This window comes from Colobus angolensis, unplaced genomic scaffold (assembly GCF_000951035.1).
Source record: "Colobus angolensis palliatus isolate OR3802 unplaced genomic scaffold, Cang.pa_1.0 Scaffold14, whole genome shotgun sequence".
Taxonomy (NCBI): Eukaryota; Metazoa; Chordata; class Mammalia; order Primates; family Cercopithecidae; genus Colobus; species Colobus angolensis.
In genome coordinates, this window is record NW_012114488.1 from 2,735,090 (window position 1) to 2,749,627 (window position 14,538).

A 14,538-nucleotide genomic window follows, 5' to 3' on the forward strand; every position below is an offset into this window, starting at 1 on the left:
TTTTCTGAAAGCACAATGCCAAATAACTTTAAAATAAATATGCTTTGCATTTTTAGAAAGATAAAAGAAAACATCTGTAAAAATTTTATAAAATGAAAAAGTTATACTAAATACAGGTGTTATATATTTATTTACTCTATAATTTTTACGGAGATAGGTAAATATAAAAAAGAAAGCATTAAGATTGTACAGAAGATAGACATAATAGTTCTAATATACATCTAAGAATAGTTTCAGGAATGGAGAACAGTATTTGAAGAGCTAATGTTAAAGATTTCCAGAATGATAAGAGTCTTGCAGGAACTTACCAAGGAATGAGAAGGATTAAAAAAAAATCACGCTGAGACATATCATAGTCTATGAAACATCAAGAATGAAGAGAGACTGTTAAAAGCTCTCAAGGACAAGTGAGATTACCAAAAAAACAAAAACCAAAAAGCTCAATTATTAAAAGATATCTTATTACTATGACACAGTCTTCTAGAATACAAGAGATTAGCTTATTCTATGAAGTAACAGAATATAAGTTAGAATGTTTCCATAAAAATTATCATTCAAGAGTCATTGTGATTACTCATTTATGAATATTTAAGCATTTATGAATATTTAAGAAAAACTAAAGTATTTTACCAAAACACTTAGAGAATGTGCTTTCAGCAATAAGAAAAGTAAATCCGGAGGGAAGGAGTAAAATGCAAGAAGCAAGTGTGAGGGAGAATACCATATAAAATATAAATCAGATGGTATAAAATATAGAGTATGTAAAATTTCATATAAACTATATTTATATTTATTCTACTTGTTTATTTATATTAAAAATGATATGACTTCAAATTTTATACAGACATAAGAAGGGAATTGTAAATAGATAACTGAAGAAAATCCATGTGTTTTCTTGTGTAGCAATATAGTAGTGATACCAAAAATAGAAAATTTTCTTTAAAAATACAGTATTAAGCATTACGAGTTACTGCTAGATGAAGGAAAATGCAATATAAAACTTCCAAATCAAGAAAGTGCAAAAAAGGGACAATTTAGGAAAAACTGCTGACCTTCTTTCTTTTATGATTTGTTCCTTTCCTTGAGTCAGACTCTTCACTTCCCATCACTTTAAGGCTCCCAGAACTGGGGGTGAGTGGAGAAGTGTTACGGTCTCAATGTTGGCATATCCCCTTGAAATTCATATGTTAAAACCCTCTCTGTAAGATGGTGGTGTGAAGAGGTGGGGTTTTGGGAGGTGGTCAGGTTATGAGGATAGAGCCCTCATGAGTGGGATTAGCACCGTTAGATCTGAAAGAGATTGGTTGTCTCTTCTACCATGTTGAGGACACAGCTAGAAGGCTCTGTCTCTGAAGCAGAGAGCTCTCACCAAACACTGAATCTTCAGGCACCTTAATCTTCCCAGCCTCCAGACCTGTGAACAATAAATGTCCACTGTTTACAAATTACCCAATCAAAGGTATTTTGTTGTAACAACCTGAATGAACTAAGACCTAAGATGGGGAGGGAGGCAGAATCCATTCCTATGGTTGCAATTTTACTAATATTTGGGTTTTAAAACCAGAAATAAAAATAAAATAAATTTAAAATAGTTGATGTGAAATTCTAGAGTCCATTTTAAATGTTTACCTAGCAAGGGAATTGATTTTATAAAGGAGTAGGCACAATGTAAGACCTCCTTAGAAAGGAAGGAAAAGTCTGTAATAAACAGATATCTGAGCAGATATCGGAGCTTGACAATTGTATGACATCAAGGTAGACTGGGGACAATGCAACTTCAGAAGCTAGGGAATTAAAACCTGACTTTTATCTTTTAACCTATGTGTACACATCTGCAAAATGTTGAGCAAATGCTATAGTGGTACCATGGGAAACTGTCAATATTGATATAGCCTATGGATAAAGGGAACTCACAATTTAAAAACAGACTAGCAAACCAACTTCACTATGTCAAAGAATTCCAATTACAATCATTTTTAAGAACTGCCCCATGTGAATATCTATTTGTCATGCCTTCTAAGATTATCATCAAATCTACATCTTTTAATTTAATTATAATTTGTTTGATTTTTTAAAATCGTGATCTTTTTTAGTTCCTTGGTCATGCTATCTCAGATCATAACTTACAAACTGATACAATCTTGCTGGAGAGTTCAATCAATCAGAGCAATGTGTTTAATTAAAGTTTCCTTTCTATTTTTCTGTCTTGCTTTAGAAGAAAATTATCTATAGATAATGTTTTTTCTTCATGTAGATTTTCATTATTATATCTTAATTACTGCTGTGTTTTCAGAGTATGTACAGACTGTTACCCGGATAAAAAAGCAATTCACTGCCTTCTAGACTCACCTACTTCAAATATAGGCAGTCCTCGCTTTGCATGATGAAAGTTGAACATGTGATAAGTAAACTTGGTCATTAAAAAAATGGCAATTTCCCATTAGCTTTAAAATGTTTTATTCAAACATTAAAAATCCTTTTACTCTCCACTGGAAATGTATACAAAAGTTAAAAAATAGTAGTTTAATACACTATAATATAAAACATTAGAAACTGAGGACTTAAATGTTTTACTTGCTCTTAAAAAGTTTTCATTGTATAATATATAGTATAGATGAAGACTTTTATCATGTTTTAGCAATTTGTCATACTCTTTTTCTAAGTCTACTTTAAACAGTGTATACTTTTGCCTTCCAGTTGTGAAATATCCCTCAGAGTTTCTTTAATGTGGTTTTTGTCAGCATCAGTTCCTCTCGAATGTCTTAATTATTTTTGTTACAACCACTTTGCTAATTTTTTGTTATGTTTGACTTCACTGTGGTCCTCTAGCTACATATCTATAGTCTCATGAAATATGACAGTTTTCATATTCCCATAGTCAGTTACTTCTCCTAGAACTTCGTTTGCATTTTTTTGAACTTTGCTTCTAGCATTATCACTTTTTGTTTCTTGGCTACATTTTTATCTTTCTTGGGCAGGTTCCTCTCTCGGTATTCATTTTAGTAAAATGTCATGTGGGTTTATCACTGGACAGCAAGGAGGAAATATAACTACATGCTTTGCTGTCTGTACACGAAATTAACAACATATGTTCTGTGACCAATCAACAAAATACTTTGAAAAAAGTGAACATATGTTATTTAATATAGTGACTGTGGACTAAAGAGTTTATATAAAAGTTGTGCCTTATGAAATTACTCACAGTTGAATACACCATGGTACTGAAATTTGAACCATGCTGTTGAGGAAGTAATATTTAACTATATGGTGACACATGAAAGCCATTCATACGAGAATCATTCAAAGTGAGGATTACTGGTACAAGAACATTATTAGGTTACAAGTTTAAGGATAGAAAACAATTTTCCATATCAGGACACACACAAATGCACATTGGCTAATATCAAAAAAGATTTTACAAAATATTAACAAGAATAAGAGAGCTCTTTCACAATAATATGATAAATTCAGAACATAACATAATAAATACATAAAAATCTAAAATGAGAGATACAAAGTACAGGAAGCAAACCTGTTATAGCTGGAAGAAGAAATAATGAAATCAAATATTCATGGAGATTTCAATATCCTCTTTCAATGATTACGGAATGAAATAGATAGAAAATTGTTAGGAACATTCAAACTATGGAAAAGCTAGACCTAGTTGATATCTATAGAGCACTTTCACCCAATGACAGCAGAATATACATTTTCTAAAAATTTGCCCAGAACGTATATGAAATGTGGGGCCATAAAAGAAGTCTCAATACCTTTAAAATTGAAAGTATTGAAATCATAAAAATATGTTGCCTAATAACAATAAGATTGAATTTAAAAACAAAAATGAAAGATATCACTAAAATTCCCAAATATTTACAAATTAAACAGCATAACTTTGCATAATCCATAGGTCAAAGAGAATATTATGTCTAAAATTTGAAAATATATTGAATTTAATAAAAATAATAACACAAACATCAAAAAATTGAAGAATGCAGCTAAATTGCCCTTAGAAATAAATGTGTAGCATTAAACATTAGAAAGGAAGAAGAAACTTATTCCAAAAAATGTAGAAAAAAGTAATAATACAGATAAGACTAGAAATCAATGAAATTGGAAACAAAAAATAGAGGTGCCTTTGTGTTGTGCTGCTATAATGGGATACCTGACACTGGGTAATTTATAATGAACACACATTTACTGGGTCACAGTTTTGAAGCCTAGGAAGTTCAAGATCAGGGACCAAAAGCTGGCACAGTCTTCTTGCTGTATTATCCCATGATATCCCGTCCTATGTCTGTTTTGTGCTGCTAGAACAGAGTACCTGAGACTGAGTAATTTAAAAAGAACAGAGTTTCGTTCTTACAGTTCTGCAGGCTGGGAAGCCCAAGGTCAAAAAGCTACACCTGGTGGGCGCCTTCTTGCTGTGTCATCCTATGGTGGAAAGCAAAAGGGCAAAATACCATGTGCAAGAAGGAACAAGAGAGGGCTTAACTCACTTTTATAACAAGCCCACTCTTGCAATGACCCACTCCCACAGTAACGACATTAATCCATCCATGATGGTGGCATCCTCGTGACAATAACCTCTTAAAGGTCCTACCTCTCAACACTATAGCATTAAGGATTAAGTTTCCAACACTGAAAACTTCCAGAACACATTCAAGCCATAACAAGAGGAAATCAATAAAACGAAAAGGTTGTTCCAATACTCTAGCCAAACTAATCTGTGTAAAAAGTGGAAACATAAAATATCAATGAGAGAGAAGACATCACTCAATATTCTAAAGGCTTTAAAAAATAATTAGAGAATATCATACCAATATATTTGAATACTTAGAAAACAATAAATTTCATGGAAGACACAAACTAACAAGATTCATACCACTAAAACCATATAACCTGAAAGGCTCAATTTCTATCATAAATATTTAATTTCCAGTTAAAGCTTTTCCACAAAGTAAATTCATTACAGGTATCTACATCATTGAATTCTACCAAACATTTTAGGAGGAAGTATACCAATAGAGATCAAACTATGTCCGAAAATACAAATGGAGAAGACAATTGCCATCTCATTCAATGAAGTCAACATTATTCTGATACCAGAACCAGACAAATACATTACAAAAAAAGGTAAACTACAGGTTAATAGTCATCATAAAACTTATTACAAAAATTCTCAACAAAACATTAGCAAATTTAATCTAGACATAAAAATAACATCATGACTCAATGGAACTTATCTATGAGTGCATGCTTGATTTAAATTTCAAAATTAGACAATATGGTTAACATATTAAAGGTGCAAACCATATTTTCATTTCAATAAATGTGAAGAAAAGCTAAACACAGATTTATGATAAGAATTCTAGGCAAAATTGGAATGCACAGGAAAAATTCCCTTGTTTATAAAAAGTAATTACAAAAAAGAAAGAAACCTATAGCTAAGGCCAGATTTAATAGTGGAACACTTAATTCTTTATCCCTAAGTTTGTTAGCAAAGCTAAGTTTTTGATTCTCAACTTCTATTAAATACCACACTATAGATCATGTGTAGCAAGTAGAAAAATAAAGTGATAAAATGGATATTAGAAGTATGATTATGTATAGAATACATAATTTCTTGTAGAAAAACTTAGGAAATCTGTGCAAAAATCACTGAACTTTTATGTCAGCAAGGTTATAAGAGTCCAGGTCAATATACAAATATCAAATGTATTTCTATATACTAGCAATGAATGATGTGAAACTAATGAGAAAAAACCCTTTTTACAGTACATCAAAAAGAAAAAATTAAAGGAAAATGTTAAAAAATTTAAAAAGAAAAAATTAAACAAAGGCTGCACCAAACCTTTCAACTGAAAACTGTAAAGCATTGCTGAGAGAAACTTCAAAAGACGTATATAGTTTGTGAGCTATACCATGCTCATCGAAAAGGACACTTAATATTGTTAAGATGTTATTTCCCCCAAATAAGTCTATAGATTTTACAAAATCTAAATCAAAATTCCAGTAAGCATTTTATAAAATTGACAAGCTTATTCTAAAATGTATATGAAAAAGCAAAGTAATAATAACTAAAATATGCAACTCGTGCTTAAAAACCAACAACAGATTTTGTAGAAAACATAACTGTTATGGTAAGATTAAAAAAATGAATGTCGTAGTCTGCTCAGGCCAACATAACAAATTACTATAGGTTCAATATCTTAACCAAGAGAAAGTTATACCTCACGTTTTTGGAGGCTAGAAATCCAAGACCAGGATACCAGGATGGTTAGGTTCTAACGACAACTTCCTTCCTGGCTTACAGACATCTGTATTCTCGCTGTATTCTCGCAGGGCAGAGAGAGAGAGAGATGAAGAGATATCTCTGATCTCTCTTCTTATAAGGGTATCAGTCCCAACATGAGGGCCCCATCCCCTGACCCCATCTAAACCTATTACCTCGCAAAGTCTCCATCTCCAGATACTGTCATATTGGGGATTAGAGTTAGGGCTATAACATATAAGCTTTGGGGGAGACATTATTCAGTCCATAGCAGTAAGCTAAAGTTAATCATAATGTGTATATTAGAAATGTGTACATTAGAAACTTCATTAGCAAAAGTGAATGGTGTCTATTGCATCATTGTTTTGAGCAATGTTTTCATGATTTATGAAAAGGATATTTTGCAGCTAATTATTTTGAGAGGCATATGTCTTAATATTCATTTGTTAATTTATGTATCTATTTAAACATGTATTCAACATCCCTAAGAGATGCTATGGTGTTGATTTAAGGGCCCAGTCTCTGGAGGTGAGCACACAGGGCCTGAATCCCGCATCTGCCACCTAATTGCTGAGTGACCTTGAATAAGCTTTATTAATCTCTCTCTGCATCAGTTTACTAATTTATACAATGAAAGTGATAATAGCACCTATCTCAAAACTGTTATGAGTATTAAATCAATTGCCACAGAGTGTCAGATATGTATTAGATTAACTAAAAAATTAATTCATATTATTAAGTAGTTATGAGCATATACTATAGGCCAGTAATACTATGTGACTGCATATAAACAAAAACACAACTTGAACCAAAAATATTTTTATGACAATTCCTTATCGAAGTTTTTCTCCTCATCATTTTTCACCACTTGAGTTGCTCATTTATATCTAGATGTTTTTAATATCTTGTGACTGTCAAATATGGACCAGATTTTTAAAAGTTTTAAAACACGTGGCAGGATGTATTGCAAGTAGTTTCCAGAATTGCTAAGAGAAAACAAACATATCAAATTTCCTTATATTTTAAACATGCATTTGAAAAACATGTAGCAGATATTTACTGACTTCGCATATTTTGGTCCTAAAATTTTTATCAGTAATGTCGTTGAGTATTTTTCTTTTTCTTTTGAGGTTTCTTGATTGTATTTTTTTGTTGTTGAAAAAAAGGCACTGTGGTTCATGCCTGTAATCCCAGCACTTTGGGAGTCCGAGGCGGGCGGATCACTTGAGGCCAGGAGTTTGAGACCAGCCTGGCCAACATGGGAAAACCATGTCTCTACTAAAAATAAAAAAATTCACTGGGCATGGTGGCAGGCACCTGTAATCCAGCCTACTTGGGAGGCTGAGGCAGGAGAATTAGGAGAATTGCTTGAACCTGGGAGGCAGAGGTTGCAGTGAGCCAGATTGTGCCAGTATACTTCAGCATGGGTGACAAGAGCAAAACTCCGTCTCACACACACACACACACACACAAAAAAAAGCGTTCCGTGATGCATACATGCTGACATTTCCTTCTACTGCATTTTGTTGACGTTTTTTACTTTACATTTTAATTCATCTAAAATTTGTTTTGATTTAAGTGGTGAGATATGGTTTTGACTTTGCTATTTTCCATATATGGCTAGCTATTTGTTATTATGTTACTAAAACATCAGTATTTCTTCTTTCTTTCTGAAATGGAGAGAAGTTTGCAATGTTTAACTATAACAAATGGAGAAGAATGACAACATTTACTGAGTTGGGAAAATGCAAAAGAATAAGAATATTTTGAAAGGAGGAGTAGAAATGATATATTTTGAAAATGTTTTATTAAAGATATTGTTAATCATACAAGTAACGTTGTCCAGTTAAATGTTCAAAGCTAACTATATGGTTTTGATAGTCATCAGTATGTGCATGACTTTTAAAGCCATGGGACCAAGTGATATCTCTAGGAAGTACACACAGTTAGAGAAGAAAAATGTTTAGAAAGCTTTTCCCTGGGGCTTTCAAGGATCTAAAGCTGTGCTTTTCAGTATGGTAGCCATTAGCTACATGTGGCTATGAAGAACTTGTAATTTGTTAGTCTGAATTGAGATGTGCTAAAAGTACAAATAACAAACCACTCGATTTAGAAGAACTTAGTATCAAAAACATAATATTAAGTTCATAATCTCATGAAAAACAAGTATATTTACTACATGTTGAAATGGTAATATTCTGGATACATTAAATTAAATATAGCACTAAAAATAATTTCATGTTACATTTATGGTTCAAATTAAATTTCTATTGGACAGCACTGATCTATAAACCAAAAGAAGACCTATTCGACAAAGTGGATGATACGGTTTGGCTTTGTCCCCACCCAAATCTCGACTTGAATTGTATGTATCTCCTAGAATTCCACCATGTTGTAGTAGGGACCCAGTGGGTGAGTGGGTCATTTAATCATGGGGTTGTCTTTTCTGTGCTGTTCTTGTGATACTGACTAAGTCTCACGAGAGCTGATGGGTTTATCAGGGGTTTCCACTTTTGCTTCTTCCACATGTTTCTCTTGCCACCACCATGTAAGAAGTGCCTTTTGCCTCCCACCATGATTCTGAGAACTTCCAGCCATGTGGAACTGTTAAGTCCAATTAAACCTCTTTTTCTTCCCAGTCTCAGGTATGTCTTGATCAGCAGCATGAAAACAGGCTAACACAGTGGGCTAATGAGGAATGAAAGGGAAGTGAGCAAACCAGCAAGAAAATGTGATGTTCTGGAGGTTACATTAAAATTTTAAAACTTTGTCAAAGGGAAAAGATGAATTGGATTAAAAAGTGATTGATTAGGCTGGGCATGGTGGCTCGCGCCTGTAATTCCAGCACTTTGGGAGGCCGAGGTGGGCAGATCATGAGGTCAGGAGATCGAGACTATCCTGGCTAACATGATGAAACCCTGTGAAACCCTGTCTCCACTAAAAATACCAAAAAAAAAAAAAAAAAGTAGATGGGCATGGTGGCAGGCACCTGTAGTCCCAGCTACTCGGGAGGCTGAGGCAGGAGAATGATGTGAACCCAGGAGGCAGAGCTTGCAGTGAGCCAAGATTGCACCACTGTACTGCAGCCTGAGCAACAGAGTGAGGCTGCGTCTCAAAAAAAAAAAAAAAAAAAAAAGTGATAATTAGTCACTGGACTTAAAAGGGTAAGAGTAATTTCAGTGCAATTTTAAGAACAAAAGTCTGTTTAGGAAACAATCCAATGCCCATAACTGGTAAATGGATAAGCAAAATGTAGTGCATTTGATGCAGGAGAGGCAAACCCCCACACTGGGCCTTAGCTTGAGAGGGTTCCTGACTTCACCCAGGAAAGCATTAAAGGGCAGGTCAGTGTTAAACGGCCACTTTTACTGAAGTAGCAGTGTACAGCATCAGCAGAGGCACTGCTCCTTGCAGAGTAGGGCTGCCCCATAGGCAATGTGCCCAAAGCAGAATCTCAGAGGCAATGCTGCAGTCATATTTCTACCCACTTTTAATTATATGCAAATTAAGGTGTAGATTATGCAGAGACTTCTATAAAAAGGATGGTAACTTCGTAGTCATTGGGTTATTGATATGGAAAGGGACAGTAACTTTCAGGTTTTGCCATGGCAATTGTAAACTGACATGACACACTGGTAGGCATGTCTTATGGAAAGCTGTTCCTTCCCTGGCCCTGCTTCAGCTAGTGCTCAATCTGGTCCAGTGTCCAAACCTCATATCTGGAGTCAGGTCCCACCTCCTGAGTAGAGTTCTTCTTTCTACCTCATTTTCATACACTGGAACACTATATAACAATAAAAAAGTATATTACGGATATTTGTTTCAACATGAATAATTTCTTTTTAGTTTTGCTAAGTGAAAAAGAAAGATGAAAAATACTACATAGCTTATAATTTGTTTATATAAAATACCCAGAGAGGGACTTCCTGATTGGAGCTTCCAGCCACTCCGGTCGATGCTCTGTGGCCAACAGAGATTTTAAAACTTCCTGGGACAGAGCTCCTAGAGAGAAGAGTGGGCCACCGTCTTTGCTGTTTTGGCAATTTAGCCATACCAGCTTCTTGGCTTTGGAGAGCCCAATCTGACCAAGGGCAGAGCATTACACAGTACAACAGAGTTGCTCTATGAAATTATGATTAGATTGCTTCTTTCACCTGAACCCCAATGCCATTTCTTCTAACTGGGTGAGACCTCCCAACTGGGCTCTCCAGCCACCTCCTACAGGTGTGTTTGGGCTGGCAACAGGTCCATACCTTGGTGAGATGGAGTTCCCAAAGAAGAAGGCAGGCTGCCATCTTTGCTGTTTCACAGGCTTCATTGGTGATACCTGTAGGTACTGGAAAATCCAAGGCAAATTGTGTCTGGAGTTCACCACTAGCAAACCACAGTAGCCCTATGGTAAAGTGGCATGACTCTTAAAAGAAATAAAAATGCTATCCAAAGGAAAGCAACCTCAAAGATTGAAGGTAGATAAGTTCACAAAGACGAGAAAGAATGAGCACAAAAATGCCAAAAACTCAAAAAGGCAGAGTGCCCTGTTTCCTCCAAATGACTGCAACACCTCCCCAGCAAGGGTTTGAAACTGGACTGAGGCTGAGATGGCTGTAATGACAGAAATAGACTTCAGAATGTGGATAAAAATGAACTTTGCTGAGCTAAAGGAGCGCAGTGAGTTAAACCCAATGAAAGGAAGCTAAAAATTATGATAAAACAATGCAGAAGCTGACAGCCAAAATAGCCAATATAGAGAAGAACATAACTGACCTGATAGAACTTAAAAACGCACTGTAAGAATTTCATAATTCAATCACAAGTATCAACAACAGAATAGACCAAGCAGAGGAAAGAATCGCAGAACTTGAAGACTTTCTGAAATAAGACAGGCAGACAAGAATAGAGACAAGAATAGAGAAAAAAGAATGAAAGGAAATGAACAAAACCTCCAAGAAATGAAATTATGTAAAGAGACCAACTCTACAACAGACTGGGATACCTGAAAGAAATGAGGAGAATGGAATCAATTTGGAAAACATATTTCAAGATATCATCAAGAACTTCCCTAACCCAGCTGTACAGGTCAACATTCAAATTCAGGAAATGTGGAGAACCCCAGTAAAATACTCCATGAGAAGATCATCCCCAAGACACATAATCATCAAATTCTTCAGGATCAAAATGAAAGAAAAAATGTTAAGGGCAGTCAGAAAGGCCAGGTCACCTATAAAAGCAAGCCCATAAGCAAAGGAAAAATAAGATCTTTTTCAGACAAGCAAATGCTGAGGGAATTTGTCACCACCAGACCTGCCTTACAAAAGCTCCTGAAGGAAGCACTAAATATGGAAGGGAAAAAGTATTACCAGCCACTACAAAAACACTCTGAAGTACACAGACCAGTGATACTATAAAGAAACCACATGAACAAGTCTACAAAATAGCCAGCTAGCATCATGATGACAGGATCAAATCCACACATATCAATACTAACCTTAAATGTAAATGAGCTAAAAGCCCCAATTAAAATACAGCGTTGCAAGCTGGATAAAGAATCAAGACCCAGGCCAGGCATGGTGGCTCATGCCTGTAATCCCAGCACTTTGGGAGGCCGAGGTGGGCGGATCACGAGGTCAGGAGACTGAGACCATCCTGGCTAACATGGTGAAACCCCATCTCAACTAAAAATACAAAAAAATTAGCCGGGCATGGTGGCGGGTGCCAGTAGTCCCAGCAACTCGGGAGGCTGAGGCAGGAGAATGGCATGAACCCGGAACCCGGGAGGCAGAGCTTACAGTGAGTCGAGATCACGCTACTGCATTCCAGACTGGGTGACAGAGCGAGACTCCATCTCAAACAAACAAACAAAAAAAGAATCAAGACCCATTGGTATTCTGTCTTCGGGAGACCCATCTCACATGGAAAGATACGTATAGACTCAAAATAAAGGGATGGAGGAAAATTTACCAAGCAAATGGCAAACAGAAAAAAAGGGATTGCAATCTTAGTTTCTGACAGAACAGACATTAAGCCAACAAAGATTAAGAAAGGCAAAGAAGGGCATTCCATAATGGTAAAGGGGTCAATTCAACAAGAAGACCTAACTATACCAAATATATATGCACTCAACACAGGAGCACCCAGACATGAAGCAAATCCTTAGAGATCTTCAAAGAGACGTAGACTGCCACATAATAACAGTGGAGGACTTTAATATCACACTGACAATATTAGACCAATCGTCAAGACAGAAAATTTCCAACAATATTCAGGACCTGAGTTCAGCTCTGGAGCATATGGACCTAATAAATATTTACAGAATTCTCCACCCAAAACAACAAAATATACATTCTTCTCATTGCCACATGGACATACTCTAAAATTGATCACATAATTGAAAGTAAAACACTCCTAAGCAAATGCAAAAGAACTGAAATCATAACAGTCTCTCAGACCACAGCACAAATTAGAACTCAAGAATAAGAAATTCACTAAAAACCATAAAACTACATGGAAATTGAAGAACCCACTCCTAAATGAGTTTTGGGTAAATAATGAAATCAAGGCAGAAATCAAGAAGTTAAAAGAAACCTACTTGCCGTGGATTTTTCAGTACCTAGAAGTATTACCAATGAAGCCTGTGAAACATCAGACATGGCAGCCTGCCCTTTGCTCTGGGAACTCCATCTTAGCAGGGTATGGACCTGTTGCCAGCCTGAACATACCTGTAGGAGGTGGCTGGAGACCCAATTTGGAAGGTTTCACACAGTCAGGAGGAATGGAATTGGGGGCCTGCTGAAACAAGCAATCTAGCCACAATTTCATAGAGCAACCGTGCTGTGCTGGGTACCATTCTGCTCCTGGTCAGCTTGGGTTCTCTGATGCCTGGATGCTGGCATGTACCAGAATCTCTGGGACACAGCTAGGGCAGGGTGAAGATGAAAATTTAGAGTACTAAATGCGGACATCAAAAAGCTAGAAAGATGTCAAGTTAACAATCTAACTTCACAACTGAAAGAACTAGAGAACCAAGAGCAAACAAAACCTACAGCTTTCAGAAGACAACAAATAACCAAAATCAGAGCTGAAGTGAAGGAGATGGGAGACATGAAACACGATTCCAAAGATCAACAAATACAGGAGCTGATTTTTTAAAGAAAATAATAACAAAATAGATTGCTAGCTAGCCTAAGAAAAAGAAGATTCAAATAAACACAATCAGAAATGATAAAGGGTATATTACCACTCACCCCACAGAAATACAAGCAACAATCAGAAAATACTTTAAACACTTCTATGCACCTAAACCAGAAAACCTAGAAGAAATGGATAAATTCCTAGACACATATATCCTCCCAAGGCAGAACCAGGAAGAAATGGAAACCCTGAACAGACCAATAATGAGTTCTGAAATTGAGGCAGTAATAAATAGCCTATCAGCCAAAAAAAAAAAAGTCCACGGCCAGATGGATTCCCAGCTGAATTCTACCATATGTACAAAGAAGAACTGGTGCTATTCCTACTGAAACTATTCCAAAAAGTCGAAAAGAAAGGATTCCTCCCTAACTCATTCAATGAGGCCTGCACCATCTTAAATGCCAAAACCTGGTAGAGATACAACAAAAAAGACAACTTCAGAGATACAGCAAGAAAAGTCAACTTCAGAGATCCAGCAAAAAAAGACAACCTCAGTCTAATATCATTACTGAATACCAATGCAAAAATCCTCAACAAAGTACTGGCAACCCAATCCAAAAGCACACTAAAAAGCTTATCCACCATGAACAAGTAGGCTTCATCTCTGGGATGCAAAGTTGGTTCGACGTACAGAAATCAATAAAAGTGATCCATCACACAACAGAAGTAATGACAAAAACCACTTGTCATCTCAATGGATGCAAAAAAAAAAGGGCTTTTGATAAAATTCAACATCCCTTCATGTTAAAAACTTTCAATAAACTAGGTATCAAAGGAACATACCTCAAAATAATAAGAGTCATATATGAAAAACCAACAGCCAATATCATACTGAATAGACAAAAGCTGGAAGCATTCCCCTTGAAAACAGGCATGAGACAAAGATGCCGTTTCTCACCACTCCTTTCTTTTTTTTTTATTTTTTTTATTTTTTATTTTTTTTATTTATTTTTAATTATACTTTAAGTTCTAGGGTACATGTGCATAACGTGCAGGTTGGTTATATATGTATACTTGTGCCATGTTGGTGTGCTGCACCCATCAACTCGTCAGCACCCATCAATTCATCATTTATA